Genomic DNA, 18,514 nt, shown 5'->3' with positions numbered 1-18,514 from the left:
CATCATATAATTCCAACTTGTTTCATCTACATGTTTGTACTAGGTTTTAGTCTTTTCATGCAATGATTTGCCTACTCTTTAAGTAATATATATTCTCTTTAGTACTTAGTAAATTTGTCTAATCTTCATTCATTTATGTCTCATGCATCTTATAGACTTCATTTAGTCTTTCTTTGTATGATTATATCACTTTATTTGACATGTTTCTAGTATTTGCATTTGTAACACTTTTTTGTAGCATAATTTTTCGTGTCTTATAGATATTTATAAAATATATTACACACTAAATAATATTTTTAGAGACATTAAAATATGATATTATTTTTATAATGGTTTTGATAAAAACTCTTAAATTTAAACTTGTATCTAATAATGTAAATTATCATTTATATCTTATTAGTTATATTTTGAAACACCATAAGTGACTTAATATTGTAAATTTTTCTATGATCACTTAAATATAATTTTGATAATTTAATATGTAACTTTACCTTTTTAATTTAAAATAGAAGCATTTAGGTTTTTAAAATTAGATTTTAAGTTGAACATCTAAATTAAAATTTCATTGTGTATATTAATTTTGATTCACAAGAACCAAAATACGTATTTACCAAACTATACAATTAAAACAAATTTAACAATAGTCTATAATAATGTTTATAATTAGGAAACTAACAATAATAGGAACAAAAGTGGGCATTTGGTCTAGTGGTATGATTCTCGCTTAGGGTGCGAGAGGTCCCGAGTTCAATTCTCGGAATGCCCCTCTCCCATTACATTTTTTAACTTACAAGAATTTTACGCGAAAATAATTTTTTTTTTTGTTTTTATTATTTATTTATGGGTTACCTTACCAATATACCTAACATGGTGCAAGGCAGAGGGTAGTTGACAAGTGGTATCCAATAATTGATTTAGTTATTTTGGTAACATTAAGAAAAAAGTTTTTTTTTTTTTACATGTTTTATTCTGTAACTTATATATCGAAATACTCTGTTTTAAATATAGTATGCTGAATTTAATTTATAAGTTTTAAAACTAAATTATCTTTGACTAAATGCTCATAACAACTATATACTTTTTACAAGTAAATTAAATTAAGCTATGTTAATATATATATATATATATATATATATTAAAAAAATAGCGTTTTAAGAAATAATTTTAAATATAACAAGAATAAAATATATCCGCAAACAATATCAAACACAAAATATACTTGTTTTAAAAGCTTGTGGCCGTTGCCGTTCATGGTAAAAGTTTTTGATTCTTGTCAAAGGATACGAAATTTGAAAAAAGAGAGAGTATGATATGCCGTAGAACACAATTGTTGAAGTTGAAATGTTTGATTGTTTGAGCCAAGAACAATATATTTTTCGAGTCAAATATTAAATTAAAATATTATAATTTTAAAATAGTGTGTTAAACTTAACTAATATAATAATATGAATATATACAATAAAAATTACATTTATAAAAATTAGACAAAGGAATTATAATTTCGGAAAAAATCACTTTTTAAAACTCAAGTAACACATCTAGGAATTAGATTTTTTTTCTTATTACATTTAAGAGGGACTAGGTGCAAGTTCATCTTGGCAGTACAAAAAAAACCTTCGTTCATAAGCATAATTAGAAAATATATCTAAACGACACTTTAATATGATATACGCATGGGAATTTCTTCCATACACTCCCACGTTTTCTTCTTGCATTCTCATATTTTTTTTAAATTTTAATTATACTTATACTGAAACTATAATTTTGAATTATGTAATCCGTAGATATTTTGGATTATACAATTTAGAATTTAAAAATATTATTTTTACACATTTTTACTGGTGCAGTACAATTTTAACTTTTTAACTCGGATGATATATTTCAATTTTAAAGAAAAAAAACTTATAAAATTATGGTAGTGATTTTGAAATTTTTGTAAACTTACAGGCCTCATTTGTTGACGCCTTCAAAGGAATCGAAGTCTATAATTCGAAAAATTTTTAAAATTGATACTTTTTTCAATTATTTTATTTTAGCACTGAAGTATTGGCCTCGATTGCTCCATAACCGAGGCATATACATGCTATATGTTTTGGTTGCTTCAAAATTAAGGCATATAAGTTTGTTAAAATTTCAAAATTGCCACTTTTTTTTAAAATTTTTATTTTACACAAAGGTTTAAGTCTTTGTTACTCCATAACCAAAGTCTATGCATGTTATATGCTTCAATTGTTTCATACTTGAGGCCTATAAATTTTCTAAAATTTCAAAATTACTACTTATTTTTTTATTATTTTATTTTACACAAAAGTTTAGACTTCGGTTGTTCCATAACCGAGACCTATACATGTTATATACTTCGTTTATTTTAGAATCGAAACCTATAAATTTGCAAAAATTTCAAAATTGTCACTTTTTTTAATTGTTTTATTTTACTTAGAAGTTTAGACCTTGATTGCTCCATAACCGTGACATATACATACTATATGCTTCAATTGTTTCAAAATCAAAACCTATAAATTTGCTAAAATTTTAAAATTGTCACTTTTTTTTAATTATTTTATTTTGCGCAGAGGTTTAGTCCTCGGTTGCTCCATAACCAAGGCTTATATATGTTATATACTTTAGTTCTTTCATAATCGAAACCTATAAGTTTCTAAACTTTCAAAATTGTCACATTTTTTTAATTATTTTATTTTACGCAGAGATTTAGGCCTTGGTTGCTCTATAACCTAGGCCTATACATGTTATATGTTTCGGTTGTTTCAGAACTAAAATCTATAAGTTTACTAAAATTTCAAAATTCACTTATTTTTTTAATTATTTTATTTTACACAGAGATTTAGGTCTTGGATGCTCCATAATTGAGACCTATATATGCTATATGCTTCGGTTGTTTCATAATTGAGGTCTATAACTGTGCTAAAAGTTCAAAATTGTCATTCCTTTTTTCAATTATTTTATTTTATATAGATTTTTTTTTTACCTTAATTGCTCCATAACCGAGACCTATAATACTGAGGCCTATAATGTTATATGTTTTAATTGTTTCATAACCAATACCTATAAATTTGCTACAATTTCAAAATTTTCACTTTTTTTTATAATTATTTTATTTTACACTAATGTTTAGGCCTCAATTTTGCCTCGATTATTAGTAAAACTGAGGCATATTGCTTTGTATACTACAAATTTTTTTAATAACTGAAGTCTAAGACCAATGCAATTAGAAATACATTAAAAGAATTTCACCTTAATTTTCATCCCTAAATACATTGTATTTAGTTTGGTTATTTTTTTAACATCTCTCTGCTCATTTTCAAGATAGAAAAATGATATTTTGACAACTTTTTTTTTACGACTTGAGATGACATCTTCTAAATGGTTTTAAAATAGAGAAATAAAAAAAGAAAAAAATAAATAAAATGTCATCTCAGATTATAAGAGAAAATTATCTAAATTTAATTGTTAAAAGATCATTTTGGTTGATTTGGATGGGTAGAAAGAAGAAGGGAAACCAACAATAATGGGTATTTAATATATAGAAGATTAAAGAGTTATGTGTGTGCATGGGTTTGGGTGATTGGCATGATTGTTTATGCATTTTTGTAAATGATAAAAGATTCTGTTAGAATTTTGTAGTACCCTACACCAAAAACTTGAAAGAAAAATGGAGGAAAAGGCCAAAAGAGGAGTACAAGGAGAGAGGTTGAAGTTTCAAATATGGAGTGAGAAAGGACAAAAGACAAGGCTTTTCCAATTTGTCCAAAATAGATGTGAGCAGGGAGCACGTATCCTTACTTATCTGCTGTGACAGCTAAACTTTGTTTCCCCCTCAATCTCCAATGCACTCTCAAGATTCTCTCCATCTATAACTATACAACAACTCCTAAAACCCAACCTATACTCTATTAGACAAAAAAAAAAAGCATCAAAAGTCACCATGGAGTGTACCATTGCCATTACAAACATTTCTACATGTAATCAATCAAATATACAATGGATATATCAACCCTTCCATCTTCAAACTTTTTGGATTCATTCACATATTACATGTTACTTACTATCGACTCCAAATTTTTTACTGAATTTTTTGACGATATCCTCTAAGTAACATTAAAATACACTGATGTTGGTATATTATAATTTTGTTAAAGATATTTTAAAATATTAAAATCATTTCAATCGGTATATTTTGAAGATACAATACAAAAAATTCAACAGAAAATTTAAATTTTCCAATATTCTACGATATAAATCCATTGATATGTTTCTTTTCTCTCACAATTTCTTTTTAATTAAGTTTGCTATAGATATCTATATTAGGAATTTAAGTATAAATAAAATATTCATATTAAATAAAAAAATAAGAAAATTAAATAACATATAAAAAAAATTTCAATCTTAAAATTTTGAGTTAAAAGGAATAATATCAAAGTGCACTTTTTTCATTACTTACATGTATTAAACTAGTTTTACCGAAAAAATTCTTGAAAAACAAAAGAAAATGAAAAATTTGGTTAATAAATTACAACTAGATGTGAAGATCCAAATATGAGATACTAGGTTTCCATTAAAGCCAAACTTGTTGCAAAGTCAGGTTGATTTGTAAGCTAGAATGTCACTCTCCTATAATAGTATTTTTAGCATACTCTTTGTTTTAAGTAAAGGACAAGTGGGTCACATTAAAAAGAAACAAAGACCAATGAACATGAGGATTTTTTTGTTTCTACTAATATATATATTTTTTCAATAATAATCGACGTAAATACAAAAATGAGATCCAAATAAGATTCATCTATATTTCATTTAATAATAAAGAATGTACTGAAATGAATGCAATAATATATATTTTATCATTTGTCATATGTGTTCTATCATATCAACAACATATGAATAAAATACATAGATACATAGATTCCAGCTATGTCTCTGAGAGCAATCCTATATATTTATTATTACCTTACTCCATCTTTTCTCTTTTTTCAGCTTAACTGGGTAATCTAATTCACCTTTTTTGAGACATATTAAGATCAAGTTAAGAGATTAATGTAAAGTTCAAACTCTTATCAATGTAATTAAAAGATATAGTTATGTAGATAAACTCCAAGTCACTGTAACCACTCACAAAGCATATCTGACTCAGTCAAGTCAACTGCTGAATGTGAAAATGTGCTTTTCCTTTCTCAGTGCTAGCTGTGTTGAATGAATACTTCATAGTTTATATATAAACACAGTTAACTAAACTACAAATCATCATGCAGCCATCGATTGAAGCAAGAAACTGTTGAAAGCAAAGACAAATTTTGAGTGTTTTCTGATACCTTCTTTAACGTGTGCTTTCGAATTAATGCAGTGGCACAGTTGCAGCACAAACACAGATATATGTGTATAGATGTTAAAGTATAGAAGCAAGCACTAACCTGAGTCTTCTCCCTGAGAAATTTGCATGTTCAAGAAAATCAAACCAAAGGGTATTCAATTCTCATATGAAATCATGAAACTAACAAGAGTTGGTGAGAAACTGAGTACATTGGCAGAAGATCAGAGAGCACAAAACTGCACACACACAAAACCTTTTGGGTATGTTCAGCTGTGCTCTCTATCTTCTGTCAATAAACTCTTCAACATGTCCACCACTTCATTCAGACTCTCTGCACATATAATATATATGAATATATAAATAAAAGAAGGCAAGAAATTAGGATATATAGAAAAAGAAACAAACTAATTAAGTAATATTCATTTGGATTATAGGATGATGAAGAAGCACATATATGACAGGGGAAAAAAAAGTAATTAAGGAATAGAATATATACCTTGACACAAGTTGTTGATGGCCTTCTCACAAAAACAGGAGTGAGGAGTTGAAGAGAACAGTGAGTGAATATTAAAAGGTGTTTTAACCGGAAGAAGGAAGAAACCAGAGAGAGAAAGAGAGAGAGAGTTTTTGGCTATGGTAGGAGACAAGTTGGAGAAGAATCGGTTTAGGTATTGAAAAAGTAGTTGAAGAATAGATAATGACAATTCCATAGTGAGATAAGGAAAGAGAACATTGAAGAAGACATGTTTTCAATCAAGTGGTTCGTGTTTAATTTGGACAATGGCTACTATATATATATATATATAACTATGGAAAAAAAAATCAATTGTTACTATTATTTCTTATAAATCTTTACAGCTAGGTTCTGATTGGATATTCGAAGAAAAATAAAATTTTAACACTGAATTTTCATTTATTTAAAGATTTTTAATTCTCTTAGAAATTTCAAACTAAACCAATCCTAAGAACTTATTGATTTGGTTAGAGGGATGGTTCTTTTAATTACTTTCATGTTCACCTTTTCTTAAAGAAAAAAATTCATCTTAATTTTTGTGTCTATATTTAAGAAGTGAAATTTTTATCTAACTTTACTGTAATAGAGTAAAAGATATGATCGTTCCCCTCCTATATCCTAAATGCTAATTAAATTATTTTTTTATAAAAAATAAAAATTAGAAAGATAATATTATAATAGATTTTTCTTATCGAAAATGGACTTGATCCGAGGTGAACTAATCTGATCTCGGAAACAAGCTTAATATGCCACATAGAGAAAAGTTCCGTGAGTATAAGTATAAAGAATAAATATTTGATTTGTATACTCCATGTGTTATAATGTATTTATAGACTTTTGTGGGTTTGTCAATATAATAACAAATAAGATAGAGTAAAGATATAATAATATCTGGATTCGATATCATTTTTTCCTGATTGTAAGGGTGTTAATATTTCATATCTCTCAGTTTGATGTTTTGCTTAATGAATTATTTTAGACCTCATTAGCACAAAAATAACTTATAACGTCTCCATTCCATGTTTGACCACAACAAATTCAACGTTAAAGATGACCGATGACATTTTTATAATTAAAACGCCAGAAATTGACGTTGGCTAGCCCTTCCCTCGACGTTGAGTTCAAAATTGACATTGGCTTGTTGTAGATTGGACGTCAAATGATGTCGGCATTCCAAATCAGACGTTAAAAAAGAAACACGAACGCTTTTCTGTTGCACTGTTCGTTGGCACTCCTTCTTCCACAGGCACACAACAGCGTAAATGAAGTTTTCGACTACCAAGAAAGGTAATTTTTACTTCATTTAACTCAATTGGAAGTTGATTGGCTACCTTGGTTCAAATGTTTTAGCGTTTTCACCAATTGTTTTGTCCAAATTTCGCATGGGTGTTGTAAAGCTCCTTCGATGACGTTCAACGACGACAGTGACGTCTAGCAGTAGCGTTGACTTAGACTGTAGTGTCCAATTTCTGCAAAACCAAAGCCGACTCGAACCACGATGGGGGTGTGGTAGAGGAAACCAGAATTGGAACCCAAAGCACAAGGCGAAGTTGTTGTTCACTTGCGGTGATTGTGTTAAGCAGAAAAAGGGAGAAGCTGAAGAGGGTAAAGAAGGAACGACAATGGAGTTTCAATGCTTTTGGGAGTCCCATTTTGGTGTTGTGAACCAGTAAGGGTTCTTGGTGTTGTGAACCAGTAAGGGTTCTTAGTGTTGTGAACCAGTAAGGGTTCTTGGTGTTGTGAACCAGTAAGGGTTCTTAGTGTTGTGAACCAATAAGGATTTCTGATGAAGGATTGACCCCAACCAAGGATGGAGACACATGCTTAAGAAGACTAAAGATGTTTAGAAAGGAAGTTCACTAATCCTTCACCCCTTTCATTTGTGTTTGTTATTTTTGATTCCCTAAGTTGACTTAGTTGAATCAACTTTAGTTGACTTGTTGACCTTTGACTAGGTTTGACTTGTTGACTATAGTTGACTTGACTTAAGCCAACATGCTAATCTATGTTTATTTGCTTTGTAGGTTAATTAGGAGTAAGAAAGCAATGCTAGGTGGCGCATGGTGATTGGGGAGCATAAATGATGTGGATGAGAGAGTAAAGCAAAGACATAAAGCATAAAGTAAAAGGCATAAAACAAGTGTACCTATGTACCTTTGGTCTCCTTTGTTTTTAGCACACTTTGGCCACTTTTTGGAGACATATGAGACACATTCTTTGTCTCCTTTTGTGTTAGAACGAAATTAGCCTTGCATTCACCATAGTTGGTGTAACATCCCGGTCGGATATTACTAATTTAAGTAATAAAAATTAAGAAATATGATGAAACATCATTTATTATACTTCGCTTCCCAAAAACGCGGGAAATTTTAAAACATTTATTAATCGGATGTTATCCAAAAATCCATAATTTATGAAACTCCAATACAGTATCCAAATTCACAAATCAGTAAGACACTATTTACAAATTTCATAAAAACAATAACGGTAAAACTCCAGTAAAAGCTTTTCCCAGTTAACCCTCTCTCCGATGCTATGCCTCATCAGCACCACCTGCAACATCATCTGCTCCCGTGTAACGCATTACACGATCATCGCCAAACACAAGCAGATAGGGTGAGCTCATAAATAATTAACATATAAGTTAATAAAAAAGTCAAGATACACCCATCTATTTTATTCAGTTAATTCTTGGCCCAGACCTTAATCCCCAAGGCTTTTCAACCTTCACAACACATAAATAATTAGCCTCGGATTCAGGTTTATGATGCTCACACGAACCTGCCCGCTCGTGGTCCTGCCTCTACGAACCTCCCCGCTCGTAGTCCTGCTCTACGGACCTACCCGCCCGTAGTCCAACACACGTGATCCACCAGCTACGTACCTCCCCGCACGCAGCATCTCTCAAGTGTGAGCACGGAACATACGAACCTACCTCGCTCGTATCCCCACACGAGAGTAACATGATATGAACCTCCCCGCTCATATCATCACGTGTTCACCACCATCCATGAACCTACCCGCTCATGGCACAGCATCCCCTGATCCAAGTTTCACAACACAACATGATAAAGAAAACAAGCAAAGCACACCACCCTACACAAGGTATATACTCAAGCTGGTCTTAGGGATTCCAATGCTTCCACGAACCTGCCCGCTCGTGGTCCAACTCTACGAACCTCCCCGCTCGTAGTCCAACACACGTGATCCACCAGCTACGTACCTCCCCGCACGCAGCATCTCTCAAGTGTGAGCACGGAACATACGAACCTACCTCGCTCGTATCCCCACACGAGAGTAATAGAATATGAACCTCCCCGCTCATATCATCACGTGTTCATCACCAGTCATGAACCTACCCGCTCATGACAACATCAAGCATATCCAGACCAGGACCCACACCACAACCATGCAAAACATATCACAATGCACCCTACCACTACACCATCGCCTAGCGTAGCCTAAGCGCCGCTAGGCGAAATGGCAGTACAGACCGCCTGGCGTTCCACATCACCGTCGGGCGCCACAACTTATAAGACATTCCTGTTTCATACTATCGCTGGCGGTTCAGTCTACACCGCTAGGCGCTACACCAGTAATGTGACACTACTGGTTTTAGGTACTCTAATTCATTTCCTAGAATTCAACCATTTAATTCTCAAACATCCAGAAATCAACATACACATTCATATATTCCAAATTACAACATCACAACACATATGCATCTTTCAAGTATAAGCACACATTCCTCTCTTTTATAATTCATATATACTTACCTCTTAAATCAATTCCAACACACACTTTATTTTCCCCTTCTCATTTTCCCAACCCTTTGCATGCTTACAATTCCATTACATTTAAAGTATGATTATCATGTTCCCATACTTTTCCAAAACCCGTCATGATCATGCAACACTCGTCATAGTGATATCATCAATTGTGGCCTTATTCCACACTTATAACATCTTACATTCGAGCTAACATATATAGGTTCATATATTCAACATGTCTCAACAAGCACTACCAAAAACATACTCATCAATCATGCATCAATATATTTATATATATACATTCACCAATCAAGGCCATACCAGCACTTGATCACACTTAATCATCCATTAGTAATCATACTATTAGGGAATTCAACAACCAATCATGAGTGACGTATATCTCCCTCTTCAGGCATCCAATTTGAATCTCCACCGTTCAAAGTGAAGAACAACATGTTGTGAAACACCTTACAAAATTTACCCAAATCGGACGGTTAACGAAGCGGGAAATGCAGTTTTACGAAAACTGCGCAGACTAGAAAATCGGTGGCGCCTGGCGGCATGAACTACCGCCGGGTGGTTCCTGTTCCACGAAAAGTACGAAAAACAGCATTTTTCGTGAATCAGAGCACCATGTCTCACTGGTATGGAGCCTGGCGGCCAAATGGGTGCCGCCAGGCGGTTCCTGCACCTGCGAACCTTACCCCCTTCACAACAACTCTAATTTCCATCAATTTCTGACTCTATAAGATCCGATTCTATCTTTTAGGATTACAATTCATCTCTAACACTTTCCATACCCGAATTCATTCACATTTTTCCATTTAGATGAGTGTCGTTTTCGAAATCCCAATTCATCAACCTTAAAAGGGTGTTCTTAACAGTTCTCTCAAATTAACTCTAATTGATAGTGAAATTCCCTAATTTCTTTAGTCAAGTATTCAATTAAAAGTTAAGGATCCCTTTCCTTCCATTTAAAATCCAATCAGAACACTCAAAACACCAAAACCGAACCAAAATTGGTTCGCGTCACCTGGCGGGTGTTCATCACCGCCAGGCAGTTCAATCAAAAACCCAGAATCTGGGTTGGTCGTCACGTGTCGCCTGGCGGCACAACGCTCACCGCCAGGCGGTTCCTCTCTGGAACCCAGGAAACAAGTAAAAATTGGATGAGTCGCCTGGCGGCAGTTCATCGTCCGCCAGGCGGTTTTTGGAAAATTCCAGAAACACGAATTATACACAGTAGGGCATTGTACATGCCTCAATTTAATCATACAGTTCATGAAATTAAACAGTACGCAATTAAAGGTACAATTCCAGTTCCCCTAACCTCTGATCCTTGCTCCAAACACGGATTGCACGTGACTTTTAATTCAAACTCACCCTTGCTCTTGCCTCACTCTTCCACAATGGTTTCCCACTCCAATTCTCCTCTACAATTCATGCCAATCGCCCAGAAGCTTGTGATTCCGTATGCACTCCCCTGTCTCAGACCCTTAATCCCTTAATTATCCTCTCTTACTCTAATTCATTCCACCCTTAATTTCACTTAACCTTTTAAAACGAAAATTACAATAAAAGTGTGTGTTAATGTCTACTCAATATCCCTCACAGTGTATTTTTCCAGCACTCACGACTGCCTTCTGTGCTACTAGGTTTTTCCAAACCTTTTCACATTCATGCCAAAGGAAAAATTGGCAAAAAGAAATTATTTAGAAGCTAGGGTTAGGTTTTTGTAGAGACATCCTTAGGTATCTTCTATTTGCTTAGAGGCCCATAAACTCTTTTATATAAGGGGTGCTCCTAAACATGTAAAAGGGTTGAACATTTTGAAGTAAAAACACTCTTGTGTCTCAACCATTTGTGAGAGTTTCCTCCCTTGGGAGTGAATACTTTTAAGCCTTATCTTGCATAGCAAGTGGCGGCACACATCCACTCATCTTCAAGGTTGTCATGACTTCTAGCCTAGCCTTGTAGTGGCGTGCTTCTCACATTTTTTACCATTTCTTTCCTTTCCATTTTATGTTTTCTTCTTCCTTTAATTATTCTTGGTTTTCTATGGTTTATGTGTTTTCCATTTCCTTTTTGTTTTGAATCAATCCATCATCTTCTTCTCAAGCTTTGTGAAAGGAACCTTCACATCTAGATAGCTTGCTATCTTAATGTCCAGTGGGGATTTCACTTAGCTTTCTTAATCAACTCACACCATATTCAATCATCTTAAAAAGGAACAAGATAATCCTTCATCAATTTCAAACTATCAGAAGCCCCTCATAGCACTATTGGTCGTGTTCGCTACCGCTTAAGGGACGTTGGGCTCCTTACAACCGACGTTTAAGGACGTTGGGTTTTAGTCTCAACGTCAATTTTAACGTCACCTGGTACAACGTCGAAGTTTGGACATACGTCAAAAGCAAAAAATAACGGATGTTAAAAGTCATTTTTGTGTTAGTGCTGGTCAATAATAATGTAAATTTAGTTCACATAAATACAAAATTTAATATATATATATATATATATATATATATATATATATATTCTACGGCATAAAATATTAAAAAATAAATTATAATTACATAAGTATTAAATCATCATATCAAACATTAAAAATCAAATAATTATATTAAAAAATAAAAATGTTTAAATGTGCATTTCAAAATTTAATTCCAAAACCTAAAATTATAACAATATGTTAAATTTTAATATTTAATAATATGATGAGTAAAAGTAAAATAATGAATTTTTCGCATGACCAATATAATTAATAATTGCTACATAATTTGAAAAAGACACTTAGCCTATGCTTGAATCTATAAATTTACTGCTAAAGTGGAATGAATCTATAAATTTACTGCTAAAGTGGAATGAATCTATAAATTTACTGTTAAAGTGGAATGACAAGGAGGAATTTGCAAGTTGTATCAGCATTTGTTTTTGAAGATCTGCATGGATTTCAAAGAGTTGATTTGCAAGGATAAAAAAGATGAGAAATTCGCGCATTTTACTTTATATGAATGTGTGATTTACGTAAAAACCCTTGCTTTTATTTACTTGTAAGGAGAGAATAAGTTATGTGAAAAACTTGAATTGATTATTTGGGTGGTAGGAAGCATTAAATTGATTTTAGAAAGTGATGAAATAGGATATGTTGTATATTAATGGGATCAATTATGACAAATGCATCATGATGAAATTATTTTACATTAACTCTAATAATAAAAATTAATTATTATTTAAATTAATGTTGATAATAATTGTAATAATAATATTCAACTTATTATTTAAGAAAATATAATTAAAATTTATTTCTACAATTTTCTTTTAATTTTAATTTCATTTTTTCAATTTTAACTTTTTTCTAATTATAAATAACAACTTCAATTCAATATTAATATAATTTCTACCATTTACATTTAAATTTATATCACATTTATTCTTAAGGATAAAATGGTAATCATCTAATTTTATCCATTAAAATATTTTTTTAACTTATCATACCAATCACATCATACAAAAACTCTCACAAATTCTCATCTCAAAACCATTTAAATCATATTATATATCCCTTAAAACAAACAACACCTCAATTCTCTTTTCAGCGCCTTAAATCTATTCACTCACTCTCTCTCGAATATTCTCCAAACGCACCCTTAGTGATAGATTTTCCAAGGATTCAAGACCTTTCTGATTTTTTTTAATTTTTTATATAAACTATTTGTTTTGGTGAATTTTGCTGTAAAAGAAAACATAATATTGTATAAGTTATGTGCATAAAAAAAAATATTTATTCTAAACATAATTTCCTCACATATCTATATGTTAAATTTTTATGAATGAAATGTTTAAAAAGTTAATGAATGGAAATATTACTTGAAATAAAAAAGAACTAAATGTAAAGTATTTAAATAAATATAATTTTAGTTAGTCATAACTTTTTAATGAGTTATATCTAATTTTCATCGTAAACAATTTTAATATTGGATTTCTAGTATTGATAATCTTTTGATCTTCATATTTTTAAAATTCTATTTGAAAATCATAAATAGAAATAATATCAAAATTAACGGTATAATTAGTTTTAAAATTAAAAAATGATGAGTTTTAATAAAGTTTTCATTCTTTAACTTTTTGTCCTGTTAGATGGAGTATTTCCTTTAAACGATGACTAGGGATGACAACGGGGTGGGGACGGATTTCGTTATCCCATACCCATCGCCATAAAAAAATTTATCCCTATCTCCATACCCAAACTCAACGAGTATTAATTTTAATTAATTTTTATAAAATAATAAAAAATTACGGTAAAAGAAAAGTAATATTATCAAATATTTAAGAAGATGGTTGTTTCTTCAATATCAAATACTTTGAAATAAATTACAATTGTTTACATTTTAGATTAGAATACCAAATAAAATTTCACTAGAACCAAAATATTTATTAAATTTGAAAACATTAATGAAACCTAGTTGATAAAATTTAAAAATATTTTTAAAAAAATATAAAAGAAAAATAAATATTCAAATTAAAATATATTTTAAATGTTTGTTTACTTCAATTTCTTAAATTCTAATCAATATATTTTTTATACACTAATAAAAGTTATGATACATCACTTGATCAAAATGATGCAAAGAACAAATAATAAGCATAATTTCCTCTACTTATCTAAATCATATTAAAAACATAATTCATTTAAATTATATAATTGACATTCATAATCTAGTCATTAGATTAATATATCAATTAGAGTTTCGATCCTAAACTTGTTAAAAATCCTTTATCATATAAAACACAACAATATTCAAGTTCAAGTTCAAGCATTGAAACTGCTTCTCAATCAATCACAAGCTCTACATACAAACAAAAGATCTAGTGACCAAGTTACTTTCACATATAGGTCATTTATCGTATAGTTCTATATCAAAAATTGAAATAGCTTTCTTTATCTAAAATGCTGAATTTTAAAGCAATTTCCAAACTGAGCAACAAGATAATTTCAAAATCTAGGAACTATAATTGAAATTTCGATTGGGTAAAAATGCACCCTAACTCCTCAACTACCGTGAGGTGCAAATTGATCACGAAAGAGATGAACTATGGAGAATAAACTTTAGAGAGAAAGGAACAAAGATATTTTTAGAGAGAGATAAAAGGAAAAGAAGAAAAAAAGAAGGAAGGAGGAATGACGGGGAGAGGGTCTTGGGTTTTACAAATTTGACATGATAATTACATGATATAATGTTATTAGTTCAACACATTTTTAAATGACATAAAATGCTCTAATATTCCTAGTGAGAAACTTCTTTAGAAGACTAGAGTTCAATAATGCTTGTGAGAAATAATAATCAAAGTGGAGGTTTAATTGATTGTAAATGAGCTCGGTACAAATATAATTAGAGCAATATTTTTAACTTACATTAAAGAGAAAAAGTTTGTACTCCAAAAATGAACTTCATAACTTCTAATATAGGGTTGTCATTCAAATTTCAAATAAGACAGTTTTCTATTTCTTTATGTTTTATGATTATTAATAAAAGTCAAGGACAATCATTATGTCATGTTGGTCTATTTCTTCCAAGATTACTTTCTACCCATGGTTAACTATATATAACTTTATCTAGAGTAAAATCTAGGGGTGACAAAACGGGCCGGTCCAACAGGCCAACCCATTAGCCCATGTTAAATGGAACGAGTTGTGTTGAAGATTTCAACCTGTCAACTAGTTCTGACCCGTCCTCTTCCAACCTCTCAATTTGTCAGGCCAAAATATGGGCTAACCTGTTTTGGTCTGTTGGCTCGTTTTTGAAAAAATAAAATATAATAAAAATAATTAAAAAGACTAATTTTTTATATTATATTTTTTAAATGAGTAAATATATATTAGTATTCTAATTTAAATTATTAATACTTACAAATTAAATTTTAATTATTAGTTATAATTGAGTAATTTAACATGTAAATATAATAATTATTTTAATTTATCTAATTAAAGACATTAACACTTAAATTAAAAATTTTAAAAATATTTTATTTAATTAAATATGCTTTTAATATTAATTTGTATGTATATATAAACATATTTTTAAAATAAAAAAATTTGAAAAATTTGAAAAAAAATTAAAAAAGTTAAAAATATAAAAAAATATGAGAAAAAAATTAACAGGCCCAGCCTGATCGTTAGCCCGTCTTATACGGGGTGACTTATGATTATTTTTCCATTTCTGTTTGATGGGCAGTCCAACTCAGCCTGTTATTTTATTGTTATTTTACGGGTCATGAATGGATAAGGAAAAACAGGTTGGGTTAGCTCGTTTTGTCATCCCTAATGAAATGAAGAAAAGATTTAAAGATACTTATTTTATATGAAAATAATGGTAAACCATGGACCAAAGATTTTTTTTTTTCAAGAATTCTTTGACAATATTTAATTTGAGCAAAGTATAATTATATTATATAGAATACCATATTAACTATACAATATATTTATTATATCTCATTCAATTTAATATCTCTTAAACAAATAAAATATACTTATTAATTATTTTATTAAAGGTAGTCATGTTATAAAAGTTCAAAATTTTATCATCATTTTATATAAGTATTCACATGAAGGACAATTTACAATAATACGAGAAGGGCAATCAAAGAATATATATATATATATATATATATATATATATATATATATATATATATATTCTTATGAAGTTTTTTAAATGGATTATATTTGGAATGATATGCTGTATTTTCGACTATATAACTTATTTTATTTTTTTATATTATTTATTTTATTTTAGTTATGTTTCCTATTATAAAATATCTTATAATTTTTTTTAATATTTTTCATTTAACCAACTTTTGTATTTTATTAATTTATATTTTCAAATTAGTAAGTAAACGTTTCATGAAAAAAAAAAGAGTTAAATAGGATAAAATTGTAATGTAAAGTGTAAGGTCCACTTTTTATTACCCTAATGCTTAAGGGCCTAACCTTGTTTGTTGGGCCTAAGACCGGTCCATAGGGTACCCACCCCAAAGACTTCTTTTCGGCCTCTTCGTTTTCCATTCTGTTCTCACATTACAATCAACTCACTTCTTAAACTCTCCGTTCTTTCTTTTTAGAGCTTTGTTAGGGTTTGAGCTAGTTCCTCTATGGGGTAATCGAACTCTACTTCTGGGTGAGTAGGACTTGAATCTCAAGCTCCATTGTGTTCCTTTTCTGTTTCCAAGTTTTGGTTCCACACTAGTCTCTATCATAGCCTCATCTTCGTTCTCCTATATGCTATTTTCAGTTCCGTTAGCTGCTCGTGCTTTAGGTGCTAGTCCGCTAAGGATCTCATTCTCTTCGAGTTAGCGTTTAACCAAGGTAAGGTAAGCTAGGGTTTCATGTCTTTATGATTATTGTGCCTTTTGTTGGACTATCTATTTCCGTGTTCTTAAATGTTCAAATGTTGTTGTGATTGTGTGAATACTATTTGGTGCATTTCTTTGATTGAATCTGGTGGCTGCACGAGTGAGAGCAGGTAAGCTTCTATTGAACTTGCCCAGGTGAGCTGAGAGGTTGTCCAAAACGAAAGCTCTCGCTTAAGCGAGAACAACAACAACTCACCCCCTCTCTGTTTCGAGGGCTCGCCTAAGCGAAGGCCACTCGCCTGAGCGAGAGTAGTCTCGCCTGAGCGAGAGTAGTCTCGCCTGAGCGAGATGGGCTAGCTTGAATGAGACCTCGACATGACCTCTGTTTGTAGTCTCGTCTAGGCGAGAGCTAGTAGATTGAGTGAGGGGTTCCTCTCGCCTGAGCGAGAGCTCTTTAGCTTGAGCGAGATTTACAGAGTTGATTGTACATGGGTGTGTTTCACATGATTGGATGATTTGTGTGCTTTAAACATTTCAAGTATGATGTCATGTATGCTCTATGTGATATATTGGGTTTTAAATTGATGAGATTGGTATGAATGAATTCATGAAACATGATGGGGTGATTGGTTGGATATTGGTATAAGTCATTATACATGATAAATCTATGGTTGGTTGGTGAGACATGGCTATGGTATGAGTTGGACGTAATTCCATGAGTCTCTTGGTGGATCTCATGGTGGTGCCTTGTGTGATGGACGTAATTCCATGAACCTCTTGGTGAGATCTCATGGTGGTGCCTTGTGTGATGGACGTAATTCCATGGACCTCTTGGTAAGGTTTCATGGTGGTGACGTAGTGTATATAATTAGGTAAGGGTTCAAGTAAGGATTGCATCCTGAAACTCTAAAGAGTCAGTTAGTCTCACATAGAACAGACTGACTCAAGTGGTGAGAGTAGCAAGAGGCCCTAGTCTTTGGCAGGATAATGGCCTTAGATGTTTCAAGGCTAACCTTGTGCATGGTAGGGTGAAACCCATTGGCAATGGCCCTGCAGAGCAGTAGAGGCCACCATAAGTGCAAGCATCTGGTGAATCCGACCGATTATATGTATCCGAATAAATTGAGTCTTAGAGTCTTGTTGTTTGCTATCACATGCTTGGTTGATTTATGTGTTCTTGACTTTTAAATTGTATGCTTAATTGTATGATAAAAACCTTTTCACTCTAGCTTACCCTTCTTGTTTGTGTTGTCTTCTTGTGTGGTTTTTCGTTTTTGCAATGATCATCAATCCCTTAGTGTGAGTAGATATAGGAACTCCTGGTGATTGTAGTGGCGACGAAAATGCTACAGCTTAGTTGGGCATGGTTTGGTATTGGGCTCACTGTTGAGCCCACGTATGAAGTGTCTTCATTATTTTGTAATCCCCTGCTTGTGGGCAAGCCTTTGGATATCCGTTGAAACTCTTATTTTTGTTCGAGCATTGTGAAGTGCCTTTGTTTTCCTCTAAGTGTAATTGGATGATGTAAAATCCTTATACTTTAAGTCTCGTGCC

At 31.5% G+C, this 18,514-nt stretch overlaps 1 long non-coding RNA gene and 1 other non-coding gene across 2 annotated transcripts; one reads left to right on the top strand and one right to left on the bottom strand.

The window, feature by feature from the left end:
* Nucleotides 1-694: 694 nt before the first annotated feature.
* On the top strand, nucleotides 695-766 carry TRNAP-AGG. Its single transcript has one exon. It is a non-coding gene; the product is annotated as a tRNA-Pro (tRNA).
* Nucleotides 767-4,994: 4,228 nt separating this feature from the next.
* On the bottom strand, nucleotides 4,995-6,081 carry LOC114182393. Its single transcript, XR_003604078.1, has 2 exons — nucleotides 5,820-6,081; nucleotides 4,995-5,654 (listed from the first exon to the last, which is right to left on the bottom strand). It is a non-coding gene; the product is annotated as an uncharacterized LOC114182393 (long non-coding RNA).
* Nucleotides 6,082-18,514: the final 12,433 nt, after the last annotated feature.

The sequence above is a fragment of the Vigna unguiculata genome, chromosome 4, assembly GCF_004118075.2.
Source record: "Vigna unguiculata cultivar IT97K-499-35 chromosome 4, ASM411807v1, whole genome shotgun sequence".
Classification (NCBI taxonomy): Eukaryota; Viridiplantae; Streptophyta; class Magnoliopsida; order Fabales; family Fabaceae; genus Vigna; species Vigna unguiculata.
This window is presented reverse-complemented; position numbering and strand designations above follow the sequence as displayed.